The sequence below is a fragment of the Cucumis sativus genome, assembly GCF_000004075.3.
Source record: "Cucumis sativus mitochondrion chromosome 1, complete sequence".
Classification (NCBI taxonomy): Eukaryota; Viridiplantae; Streptophyta; class Magnoliopsida; order Cucurbitales; family Cucurbitaceae; genus Cucumis; species Cucumis sativus.
In genome coordinates, this window is record NC_016005.1 from 1,455,474 (window position 1) to 1,468,609 (window position 13,136).

The window sequence follows — 13,136 nt, forward strand, 5'->3', positions numbered from 1 at the left end:
AGCTTCCCCACTGGAAATTCCCTTGATTCTGATTCCGACACTGAGAATGCTAAGTCTTCCCTTTCTTAATAATAATAAGGTCGAGAAGGTTCTAACCTTCAGAGTGATGAGAAAAAGTGGAGTTATTCGCCGAGCCCACTCTTTATCTTCCCTTCCCGCTCCGTGGGTCATTAATCATTCTCACTCTTCAATACCGGAATAGCAGAAAAACTATCGAGTCGAGACTGATTACGATTCTTGTGCCCCAGCCACTTCTTCCCTTGTTCATTGATCATTCCAAAGCTGCTGAGATCCTTTCCTGGGTTGACTCTCCTTCTTCATAACCTTCTCTTTCTCTCCAAGACAGTAAAGCGGCTTCTCCCCTATCCCATCACTGGGCAGCAGCAGAGCAGGTTTATCCTGGTATGCTTATGCCGTCTTAGGCGCCCACGTAGCGGTAGTTTTCTCGCCGATCCTATGGTTAGGGGCGCCTATGCCGATCTCTTTGAGAAGCGAAGGTTCAGCATATGGATAGGAAAATCTTTAGACTCCCACTCTACGGCGCAGAGTTTGCGAAGCGTTTACGTCTAAAACATATGACTGTAGACCTTGAACCTATCTCGTCAAAGATGATCCTCAGAGGCCTTTCACCCTATGCTTTGGTAGAATTACCACCTTTTTGTTAAGGACCCCATGCGCTTATCCACTCGCCTTAGAACAGCTTATCTAGGATTGAAAGCCGCCTCTCGTATAGAAGTTTTAGACATCAGAGACGTGCTAAGCGATCATTGTACAAAGTTTCTTTCTTCATAGAGGCAGTGTGATTTGGGTTTTCTTTGCTCCGCAAGGTAGCCAGAGCCTGCCAGTTTTTTCACTAAATAGGCAGAAGAGTATTTTCACTGCAGAAAAGTAGTGCTACGAACTAGTCAGAATTGTGCCAGCCATCCAATTCCTACTTCATGGAGAGATTCCTCTACAACTCTGGTAGAAAGATAACTGAAAGAGGAAGGGGAAGTAGTCCCAGTCTGATGAAAGAAGAAGTACTATTCACGGATCTCAACATCAAGAAGATGGAGGCTACTCATCAAATGAAAATCAAAGAAATTGAGTACTAGCAGGCTGCAAAGAGGCTTTCTGCAATTGCTGCCGAAAGAGAAATGGGGAGTCGCGGGCCGCTAACCTCGTCTTAGCCTAAGATCAGGCCGAAAGGCGTAGTCGGTTTTGAACATTCTCCCTGTAGGGATTTTCTAGGTTCTTCCATCCACCTTCTGACTTATGAAAAGACATCTTAGCCCCTCCCTCTCCGTCTTGTCTTCCCTTTCTCGTCTTCTTCCTTAAGAGTTGACAGGAATGAACCGCTACGTGGGGACTCCTACGTCAGATAAGAAGCCAGAGGAGAGGATAAAGGAGGGCTGGCTTCAAAACAAGCTTCATCAGTTGGGGAAGAAAGGATCGACTTCGGAAGTTTAGAGAAGTTCTTGTTGTGGAAATCTTTCTATTGATTTTCTAAAGAAGAAGGAGAAAGTAAGGGAAGATTTGTATTCTCAGTTGCTACAGAGGAAGGAGGATAGTCACTCGAGGTTTCGGAAGAAGGGTAAGAACAGTCTGCTGTCTAAGTTTTTCCTCTGTTGAAGCTTAGTTCTTCGATCAGAAGTTTCTCTTTCCTATCTCTCTTTCCCGAAAAAGGAGGGCAGAGTCCGCATGTGCGTTGACTTTCGTGACCTCAACAAAGCCGGTCCCAAGGATGGATGATTTCCCTTTGCCACACATTGAGATCTTGGTTGACAATAAAGCGGGAATTTTGAGATGGGTTCTCAGGGTACAATCAAATAAAGATGGGGCCAGAAGTAGGGGAGTCCCCCAGTGGGGAAGATTTTGCTACCCTCGGTCTCAGGCAAGAACTCATTTGATTAGGGTAGTGCTATGACTTGAATCTTGAAGGATATGATGCATGTATTCTCATAAATCTTGAGGTCTACACGATATACTTTGAAAATCCAAGACAGGAGAAGGACATCCGGAAGCTCTACAAAGGGTTCTTTCAAGATCAAGAAAATCTCAGTTGAAGATTAACCCCCTAGGTAATAGTATCGTGCGCCTTCGAAGTCAGATCAGGGAAATTTCTTGCTTATTTATTTGGTGAATCGACAAGGCACGAATGTAGACCCAGCTAAAAGAAAAGCAGTGGGAGATCTCGAGTGAAAAACCTCAGCGAAAGAGTTTCAGTCATTTTTCGAAAAAGCTTCCTACTTTAGAAGGTTCTTAGCAGGATTAGCAGCCTTATCGGCCCCTCGGAATGAATTTTGAAAGAAAAAGGTAGACCACAAGCCTTTGCGAAAATCAAGGAGACCTTAGCGAACGCCCCAGTGATGATGGCTCCAATAGCAGGTAAGGAAGGTTAGCTATATCTTGCTTTTCATGATAATGCTATCTTTATAGTGCTAGCGCAGGATGATCAAAATGGTCAATCAAAGGCAATATATGTAGGTAGTAGAATTCTCAAAGAAGCTGAAGCCTTATACACTAAAGCGGAGAAAAAGAGTTTAGCGCTTATATATTGCAGCCAAAAAGTTAAGACATTCTATTCTGGCGCATAAAGTAGGTTGGGCTAATCCGCCCACGTAGCGGTACTTGCTGTCAAGGCCAGCCCGCCCTATCGGGAAGGACAGCGCGCTGGTTGTGACAGCTCTCAGAATTTGTTTGAGATATAGTCCTTTTTTTGCGATCAAGGATGCGATAAAGGGGCAAATGCAGATCTACTGGCCCATCAAAAGACCGAGCTTTCTTCAGAAATTCCTGGTGATCTCGAATGCAAGATTAGAAGATGGGCAATGGACCTTATACTTTGATGAATCATCCACAGTGGTGTAGGATTTTGAAATCATCAAAAAGTCCACGCAATATTCTTTGCTCCTTTGAATTTGCCTTTCCATGCTCTAATAAGAGTGAATAATATGAGGCCGATAGGGTTGTCTATCGCTAAAGAAATTCAGATCAAGAAGTGAAAAGTGGTTGCTGACTCAAATTTGGCGGTTCGACAGAGAGATGGGACATTCGCACTGAAGGAGATTTCCCTAGCACCTTCTCAGTTCCTTGTGCTGAAGCTCTCTTATTCAATTGATGTGGAATTAACCCATGTCAACAGGTCTACCAATCGAGATGGTCTTTGGCCACTGAGGCTTCAAAGATCAAGTTCGAAGAAAAATCTCATTCATTAAGAGAAGCAAGCGACGAACTCCAGCTCATGGAACTTTATTGAACGATAAGCTATATTCAGATCTCATGAAAATGAAAGAAGGAGATTAAAGACATGCTGTGATTCAAGAAGAACTAAAGCAATCAGTGTCGTCAGTGCACATGGCCAGGATTTCATCACAAAGTGGCAATTTTGGGACTACTCACTCGGGGTCTTAGCTCGGTGCCTTGGCCTTGAAGAAGGAGCAAAGAGACTTTCAGAAGTGAATGATAGATAAGGTCTGAGAAAGAAAGGGTAAACCTCTACAGAAGATTGCAAAGACAAGGTTACTATTGGCTAAAGCAAAAGCCATAACCCTAGATGCAAAAGAAAGAGAAGAGGATAAAGGCCATAATATACTCATTCATTGATCTATAGAAGCTCGTATTCTCCAACTCCGTTGCCTTCGCACCTCTCGAGCAGAATGTCCATTTATCGATGTAGTGGATTGGAGACAGCCATATATCTTTTATCTGACAAAAGGAAGCGAACCTTACCGGATGATAGATAGGAAGCGAATAAGCTAAAGAAGATAGCCAACCTAAAGGTATATAGTGAGGTAAGCTATGAAAAAGAGGCTTATCGGGAATTCATCCCACTCCGCGGGAAGAACTTATCCACGATCTTACAATAGACCTCTCTTTCTCCGGACCTGAAACCATAATCAAACTATGTTCATTGATTTCACCTTCGGACCTGTCCTCCGGACAGACGGGTTAATATGGATAGGACTGAGGACCTGTGAAAAGTCAAGAAAAGAAGCTCATTAACGATAATGAAAGCATAATTCACTCATTAACGAGAATTCTTCTTTCATAACCTGGAGGGAAATAAAGAATAGACCTCTCAGTATCCGGAACACAAACTAGAAGTTCTCAATGTTCATTTCTTTGACCTAGATTTTGCTAATGGACCAGTTGCAATTTCCCGGCTTTTTTGCTTCTAAATAGGACTTTTTTGAAGATTGATATTTAACGAAAATAGAGTGAAAAAGAAGGATTTTTCATGATTTCTTGCTACTATTTCTTTTCAGCTCTCCTTATCAGTCGAGCCCAAAACCTAGCATTTTCTTGTATTTCCCTCCGTCTTCAATCTAGCAGATTAATCTGAAATCTCCCTCTTTCTTTTTCATTCCCATTTTTTTCTTCTTTCATTCTCGTTAATGAAGAATCCACAAATGTCTATTCTTTATTGACTGATTTTTCATGATTTCTTGCTGCCAGCCAAAAGTTAGTCAATGTGGGATTTCCCTCTCAATCATAATTCTTCTTTCATTCTCGTTAATGAGTTCAAAGAATATTGAAAGTAACTGATTTAGAACAGTATTAAGTCTAATACTCCCCCTCAAGATGGAGAGTATATATCTTTCACTCCCATCTTGCATAAATGAAGAGATAAAGTTGTGGCATTAAGGGGCTTTGTGAGAGCATCAGCAAGCTGATTTGAAGACCGTATAGTAGTTTGATAGATCCATCAACAACTCTGTCTCGGACAAAATGACAGTCAAGCTCTATGTCTTTGGTTCTCTCATGGAACATGGGATTTTGAGCTATGTAAATGGCAGCCTGGTTATCACAAAATACAGCAGCTGGTGAGCGTACTGCAATTTTCAGTTCTCTGAGGAGACTTTGGAGCCATATGACTTCACAACAAAGAGTGGCTAGTGCTCGATACTCTGCCTCAGCTGATGACCGTGAAAGAGTTTGTTCTTTCTTTGATTTCCATGATATTAGAGATTTACCAAGGAAAACACAGAACCCTGTAACTGATCGTCGGGTGTCTGGACACGATCCCCAATCTGCATCAACAAAAGCTTGAAAAGATAGATCATCTGTTTTAGCCATGAAAATACCTTGGCCAGGCGAACCTTTGATGTATCTCAAAAGGTGATTTGCAGCATCCATATGTGTCTTGTCCGGGTGAGCCATGAATTGGCTGAGTTTATGGACTGCAAACGTTATGTCAGGTCTTGAAATAGTCAAGTACAGCAGCTTCCCAACTAATCTCCGATAAGCAGTTGGGTCTTTAAGAGGTTCTTTCCCTGAACCTTTTAGTTTGACTGTGGGATCCATTGGTACTGTTGCTGGTTTGGCACCAAGTAAACCAGCTTCCTCTAGCAAACGTAAAGCATAATGCCCTTGTGATAAGCAAGAAAAAATGTCAGAGAACCCAAGTCTTTAAGCAGAAATTGACGATTAAGCACTGCTTGTAAACCTCGAATAAGCCCAACATTTGCTCCAGTGATTATAATATCATCAACATAGACAAGTAATGCAATGAAAGTAGTACCTTGGCCTTTTATGAACTGAGAATAATCTGCCTTTTCTTGTTGGAAGCCTAAGGAAATGAGGAACTGTGAAAACTTGGCAAACCATTGGCGAGAGGCTTGTTTTAATCCATAGATAGATTTATGTAGTTTGCACACCATTCTCTCCCCCTGAATGGTAGTATTTGATTTATAGCCAAGCGGTAAGCCCATATAAACTTCTTCAAAGAAATCTCCATGAAGAAAGGCATTGTTCACATCAAGTTGGACTAGGTGCCAATTCTTTGAAACTGCTATGGTCAACAAGGTTTTGACAGTCACCATTTTAGCTACAGGTGAGAAAGTTGAAAAATAATCAAGGCCTTCTTCTTGTGTATACCCTTTCCTTTGGCAACGAGTCTTGCTTTATGACGTTCAACAGTGCCATCAGCTTTGTCTTTCATTTTGTATATCCACTCCTACAGCATTCTTGCCTTTTGGTAATGGAACAATACTCCACGTGTGATTAATCTCCATGGCTTTTAGTTCAGCTTCCATGGCTTTTCTCCAGCAATCATGTATGACAGCTTCATGATAAAAGGCTGGTTCATGTAAGGTGGAAACATGTAGTATGGAGTCTTTGAAAGGCTGAGAGAGGGCTTGGTAAGATATGTACTGGTTTAATGGGTATTTTGTGGAGCTTTGGTGATGAGAGGTTGTGATGTAAGGAGGCTACAATGGTAGGCTTGGAGATAAGATGGTTGTTTGCTGACTCGATTTGATCTTCTTACTGGGGGATTGCTGGAAATCAGAGAGGAATTTTCCTAAAGTGTATTCTGTTGGATTGACGAGGATGGACTATCCATGGACTGGGCGATGGCTTCTGGTATGCTGTCAAGACTCACATTTGGTGAAGAGAGAGTTGGGATATTTGATGAGGGATTAAGGCTATCATTGGGAGAATCATGGAAGGCTTTTGGTAGAGAAAAACCTGGTATTGGATCTTCCACGGGCTGCGGATAAGTCTTTAAAAGGAAAGACTTCTTCATGAAATACAACATCTCTTGAGACAAAAAATTTCTGTTGATCAATGTTGTACAATTTATATGCTTTCATGCCTTGTGGATAGCCTACAAACACAGCTGGTATTGCTCTAGGTTGAAACTTGGAACGGTCATGCGGCAGAGTGGAAGCATAACACAGAGAACCAAAGACCTTTAAGTTCTTGTAGTCAGGTAGGTTCTTGTTAAGTAGTTGGAACGGTGATTTCCAATGCAACAACCTTGATGGAGTTCTGTTGATCAAATAAACAGCAGTTAATACACATTCTCCCCAGAAAATCATAGGAATACCTGACTGAAAGAATAGTGCTCTTGCTGTATTAAGTATATGCTGATGCTTCCTTTCAACCACAGAATTCTGTTGAGGGCAATTTACACAAGAAAACTGATGTAGAACTCCTTTCTCTTTAAAGAAATCAGTGAATTTGAATTCTGGAGCATTATCAGATCGCATTTGCTTGATTCTTTTACCATGTTGAGTTTCAATGAGTTTGAAAAACTGAGGTATGACAAGCTTGACATCAGATTTCTGTTTAAGCATGAAGACCCATGTAAAAGGAGTAGCATCATCTACTATGGTAAGAAAATAACAGTATCCAGCATGAGTAGCAGTAGACATAGGACCCCAGATATCAACATGAATGAGATCAAAAGCATTAGAAGACAAATGATTATTTGAAGGAAAAGAGAGTTTTCTTTGTTTTGCTAAAGGACAAGTAGTACAATGATGAGAAGTAAGAAACTTCAATTGTAACAGTAAGGATTTCAAAGTCTCAATAGAGGGATGACCAAGTCTTTGATGCCACAAGGAGCTGTTATCATTGGTGACAGCACATATTGAGGAATGTACAGCAGAGGAATTTCCCAAGTTGAACACATAGAGTCCATATAAAAGTTCAGCACTGCCAATCTTCCTCAAAGTGAACTTGTCCTGAATTATACAATTGTTAGTGGAGAAACTAAGATTAATCGGTAGGTCTCTTGTCAATGCACTCACTGATATAAGATTGAACGAAAATTCAGGAATATACAGTACATTCTTCAGCTCTATGAATTCAGATAGTCTGATGGTACCAGCAGTTTTCACTTCAAAGACTTGTTTGTTAGGCAATCGAATGGTCGTGGAGCAAGGTTCCATAGATGTAAAGAAAGACTTGCAGCAAGAAATATGAGTGGATGCTCCAGAATCAATTATCCATAAAGGAAATGAACAAGTGGTACCTGCTATATGTGAGGTGGTTCTTTGATTAGAAGCATTCATCTGGGACTGAAGTTGATTGAGAAGATTTTGACATTGAATCAAAGCTTCTGCAGTGCTGCTTGCATTTACCATCTGATTGGGTTGTACAGTAGCTTGAGATGTGTTTTCATCATTCTGGGTTGTCACTGAATTAGCCACATTATTGGCTCGTTCTTGCTTCGTCTTGTATCCAGGAGGATACCCATGGAGCTTGTAACATTTATCCACCGTATGAATCTTACAATGCGTGCACACAGGTCTGTCTTTCCTCTGCCGATTCATAGAACCATTCTTAGATGGGTTCGAAGCTACGGCAAAAGCCATTGCTGAAGTTGTGGAAGAAAAAGATCCAATTGATCTTTGCTGTTCTTCTTGAGAGAGAAAATGCTCGGCTTATTGAAGGAAGAGAAGAGGCTCCATAAGAAGGAGTTGTGCTCGAGCTTGAGAGAAATTTTCATTGAGTCCCATGAGGAAATCCATAAGGTATTCCATTTGAAGAAAGTCTGCCATTTCTCTTACACCATCACAGTTGCAAGCTCCACAGGTGCAAGCTGGTCTATATGTATTTAGTTCATCAATGAGAGTTTTGAATTTAGTAAAATACATACCAATGGAATCTTGGTTTTGTGATAAAGTCGCAAGAGATCGCTTCAACTGGAATATTCTTGGTGCATTTTTCTTCTGAAATCTCTCCTTGACTTGAGGTCAACCCAAATAGTTCTTGCTGAATCCGAGAACAAAATACTTGCTGAGATGGGTTTAGAAACAGAGTTCAGTATCCAAGAAATAACTATGTTGTTATTTCTAATCCAAGCCGGAAGAAGATCGCCGGTTGGTCGGGTAATGGTTCCATCGATGAAAGCAATTTTGTTCTTCACTGAAAGACCAATGGTCATTGCTCGGCTCCAAGAAAGATAATTGTCTTCAGTCAATTGCTCTGTGACTAAGACCAGATTTGTGTTGTCGTTGTGATGAAGAAAGTCAGGATGAAAATATCCTTGGCTTTGATCGAAGTTTGAGCAGAAGTATCAGTTTGGCTAGAATGAAGATTTTCTTGGTTTTCCGGCAGGTTCTGTGAAGGGTTGATGGTCGGAGTTGTCATTATGACAATGGGTTTCAGCGGAAGACGAGGAAAAGAGAAAAAAAGAAATTTAGGAGGAAAGAGGACGCTCTGATACCATATCAAACAAGTATTTACAGAATGCTTGAACTCAAACTTTATTCATCAACAAGGAGTGATATTTGGTGGTTGGTAACAAGAAAATAACAGAAATGAACAGTAATGAAACTAATGAAAGAATATTGAAAGTAACTGATTTAGAACAGTATTAAGTCTAATAAAAAGGAATAAAGAAAGAGCTCAAAAGGAGGCTAGAAGGCTCAAAGAATGATCGGAGTGGAATGAATGAGTTTCGGTCTTTAATGAGACCGGAGCTAGGCTTTATCGGTATAGGTTTGGAAGGTTTCAGAAGAGGAAGGTGAAAGACTCTCCGCAATATTCTTTGCACCTCGCCCTCTTCTTTAAAATAGAGTTCATGACTTGCGCTCCTTAACAGTCGCTTCTCAACTCATATTAGATCTCGCCTCTCCCTATGGTCGTCCGGAGGCAGGAAAAATAGTATTCATCTTTGCGCCTTGCACTCCTCGCAATATTCTTTGCGCATCCGGTCCATCTTTTCTTTTATTTACTCGCGCCTTCGGACCGTAGGACGAGTCTTATTCCACAGGTGTCTAATGTTTCTGACTCCTTCGGTCTACAATATCCCTGTCTTATGGAGCGGTCAATGAAATATGAGAAAGAATTTGAGAGGCGCAACTTAAGGACATAGACATTTGTGGATTCTTCTTAATCAGTTCATTAACGAGAATGAAAGAATCATTCTGATGTTCATTGTACTCCTTCATTGATTTTGAGATTGAAGACGGAGGGAAATCCCGGAAAATGCTAGGTTTTGCCCATAGGGAAGTAGCAAGAAAAGACAAAAAATCAGTCAAAATTGATCTATTTTCGTTAGATAAGATAAGTCGAAAAAGTCACATTTAGAAGCAAAAAAGCCGGGAAATAGCAATTCAAGAATCAAGCCTATAAAAGGGATAAGAAATTCAGACTTCTAGTTTGAGTTTATGGTCCGGATACTGACAGGTCTATTCTTGATTTCACTCCAGGTTATGAAAGAAAAATGATGATTTCATTCTCGTTAATGAGCTTCTTTTCTTGACTTTTCACAGGTCCGAAGGACCCGTCTGTCCGAAGGACGGGATTTCAGACTAGTTGTATACCACCACTGATATGATAAAGACCAGAATAAGCGATATTCACTGGGCCAAGAGCACCACCTCGAGTAAAAGCTTCGACGGCCGGTTGACCAGATCCCAAATTGCATGAGCAATAGGTCTGACATGTAAAGGGTCCTGTACCCATGCTTCAAAATTTCCTTGCCAAGCTACATGAAACAGATTTCCGGAAGTCCACAGAAAAATTCTTGCTAATTGCCCGAAATGAGAAGCAAAAAGATTCTGATAAAGACGTTCTTCAGTAATATCATCATCATCATGACTTTCGAAGTCATGCGCGGTAGCAATACCAAACCAAATACGACGAGTAGTGGGGTCCTGAGCTAAGCCTTGGCTAAACCTTGGAAATCTTAGTGCCATAATGCCTTTCAAATCCTCCTAGCCATTATCCGACTGCAATAATTCTTGCTAAGAAGAACGCCCATGTTGTGGCAATTCCACCCAGAAGGTAATGGGTTACTCCTACTGCACGTCCTTGGACAATGCTCAAGGCTCTAGGCTGAGTAGCAGGAGCAACTTTGAATTTATTATGAGCCCAAACGATGGATGAAATAAGTTCTTGCCAATAACCACGCCCGCTGAATAGAAACATTAAACTAAAAGCCCATACAAAATGAGCACCTAGGAAAAACAGGCCATATGCAGATAATGAAGAACCATAAGACTGAATTACCTGGGATGCCTGTGCCCATAAGAAATCGCGAAGCCACCCATTAATAGTAAGAGAACTCTGCGCAAAGTTTCCTCCCGTAATATGAGTTACTACCCCTTGTTTGCTAACAGGTCTCGCCTAATAGAGTCCTCAAATCACAGCTACATTCCTCTTCCCTATCGGTTGAGCAACTTGGAACCTACTATTTGGAAGAAAGCCTATCCTAAACGTCTATAAACTGAATTCCTCTCCTTACAGTCGAGCCGCTTTCGCTCCTCTCCTTACAGTCGAGCCGCTTTCGCTCCTCTCCTTACAGTCGAGCCGCTTTCGCTCCTCTCCTTACAGTCGAGCCGCTTTCGCTCCTCTCCTTTATGTCGAGTTGCTCCGCCTCTCTCCGCTCCGGTCCTCACCTTGATTTCAGTTGGAAGGTGGGCTTTCTTCTTCTTCTTCTCACCTTTCCTTTCTCTTTGGAAATGCAGCAAATTCAGAAGGCTCAAAGAATTGGAGTTGCAACATCCCTTGCCTTGCTTTCGAGCCCAAGCCTACTTTCGTTATAGCTTGAGCGCATAAGGCTCTCGTACCAAATCCAAGGTGTATAAGCCTAGACCGAAGGGAGGATAAGAATAAGGCGCCCCCCATCTGCTGCATCTCTTTCATCCGTAGCTGAGACAAAAGGATATGAATCAACTCTTGAAGAAGAAGCAAGTCCATTACGGAGTGCGGCGGTACCCCCTTTCGTCGGCAGCTAGAGAGATAGGCCGAGCGCATGCGCGGGAAAGGAGCAAAGCAGCTTGACCCGACTAATTAAGAGAGCAAAGCCACTTTATCGAGTTGTAGCGGGAAAGGCAGGAGATCCTCTTCCAGTAAAGACATACGAATGCAGCTTTCTCTTCAGAATAAGGAGGATCGCGGATAGAACGAGACCGGTAGATAATAACTCCTCCACTTAGATTAGAGGGTCCGTAAGGCTCCCAGTCAGAACCACCAGAGTTTTTTTACGACCAAGAAGAAGGTTAGGCCGGATTAGGCGAGGCATCCGTCCCACGTAGCGGTTGGAATCCCGCTCTTGTGTTGAAAGGGATCTTTCTCGGCAGTAGTGGTCCTGAGACTGATCGATGTTGTTGGGAGAATTGAATTTTGATCCGTCTTCTTCCTTTTATTTAAGTAGGCGAGGCTCCTTTCTCGTCTTATGACTTTTGTTTGAGTGGTTTGTTTTCTATTTTCATCAGTTCCACGCAATATTCTTTGCACCTTCGCAATATTAGTTCCATTAAGAAAAACAAGTCAGAAGGTGCCATAAGGGATATTCTTGAGTGGCTCCAGCTTCTTATTTGACGCTAGGCGCAATTCAATATGCGTTGTTTGCGTTCCGCTTAAAAAAAAAAGAAGAAAGAAGAGAATTATCCGTATTAATTGACTGGATCTTGTAAGTCCTCCGTCATATGGATAAAAATCAGTCCTTCGGCCTATGGTAGCCAAATAGAATTCGACGCTCCGGAGGCGCAAAGCAAGCCCACTCCGTATTAATTGACTGGATCTTGTAAGTCCTTAATTTAATATGGATAAAGACTCAAAAGGAGCTTGATTTTCGCTCAAAGAAATATCCTAGGCTTGATTCATGAAAGCTATAAAAGCAGAGCGCAAAGAATTTGCGAAAGGCTCCATAAGACAGGTCCGAAGGACTATCCATCAGGAAGGCTCAAAGAAGAGAATCAAGGCGGCAAAGGTGAATATAAGGACGAGTCGAAAACAAGAGGTATTTCGACAGCTTGTTCTCCGTTGATAGTATTTCAGTCTGGGATTCGCCAGGATCTGGGCATAGGCGGCCGCACATGCAACCATACAAGGTTGCCACGATCCTCTCCTCCTGTAAGTCTTCTAAGCTAAGCAGGAATAGAAGTTTCAGGGCATAAGGTGAATTATCAGCCAAGGCCTGTCTTCATTAGTTCAGCTTCCCGGAATCCGGTTTCCCATTAGGATAATGGGTACGTTAGCTCTTTTTAGAAAAGTTCAATCATATTTACAATCTAGCCTGCACTCCTGCCCAGTAGGGTGAGTATCGCATGAATATAGCCGCCGCGCTGCTCCCTTTCATATTGGGTCTGCGCTCTTCGCAATATTCTTTGCGCCTTGTCTTTCTCTTCTGTGCTTTCTGGAAGCTTCGCCTTCCAGTAATATCTCGTTTAGCTCGAACTTTCCCCAGAGTTGACAGGAGTGAACTAGCAAGAAGCTATCACAAAGTAGCGAGAGAAGAAGTCTTATCGACTTATATCTTGTTCATACAAACTTCTTTCTTTCGCGGAGAGAGAGGGGGAAGAATACCCGTTCTTCTTCTTAAGCTCTTTCCCCGTCGTCCGTATTCTATTCAACCTTGTAAGTCAAAGAGTCAGCAACCCCACCAGTCGTTGTTGCCGTTGCTGAGTCGATCG

At 42.0% G+C, this 13,136-nt stretch overlaps 1 annotated feature.

The window, feature by feature from the left end:
• The first annotated feature begins 10,032 nt into the window (after positions 1 to 10,032).
• Positions 10,033 to 10,827: a sequence feature (chloroplast-like DNA).
• The last annotated feature ends 2,309 nt before the right edge of the window (positions 10,828 to 13,136 follow it).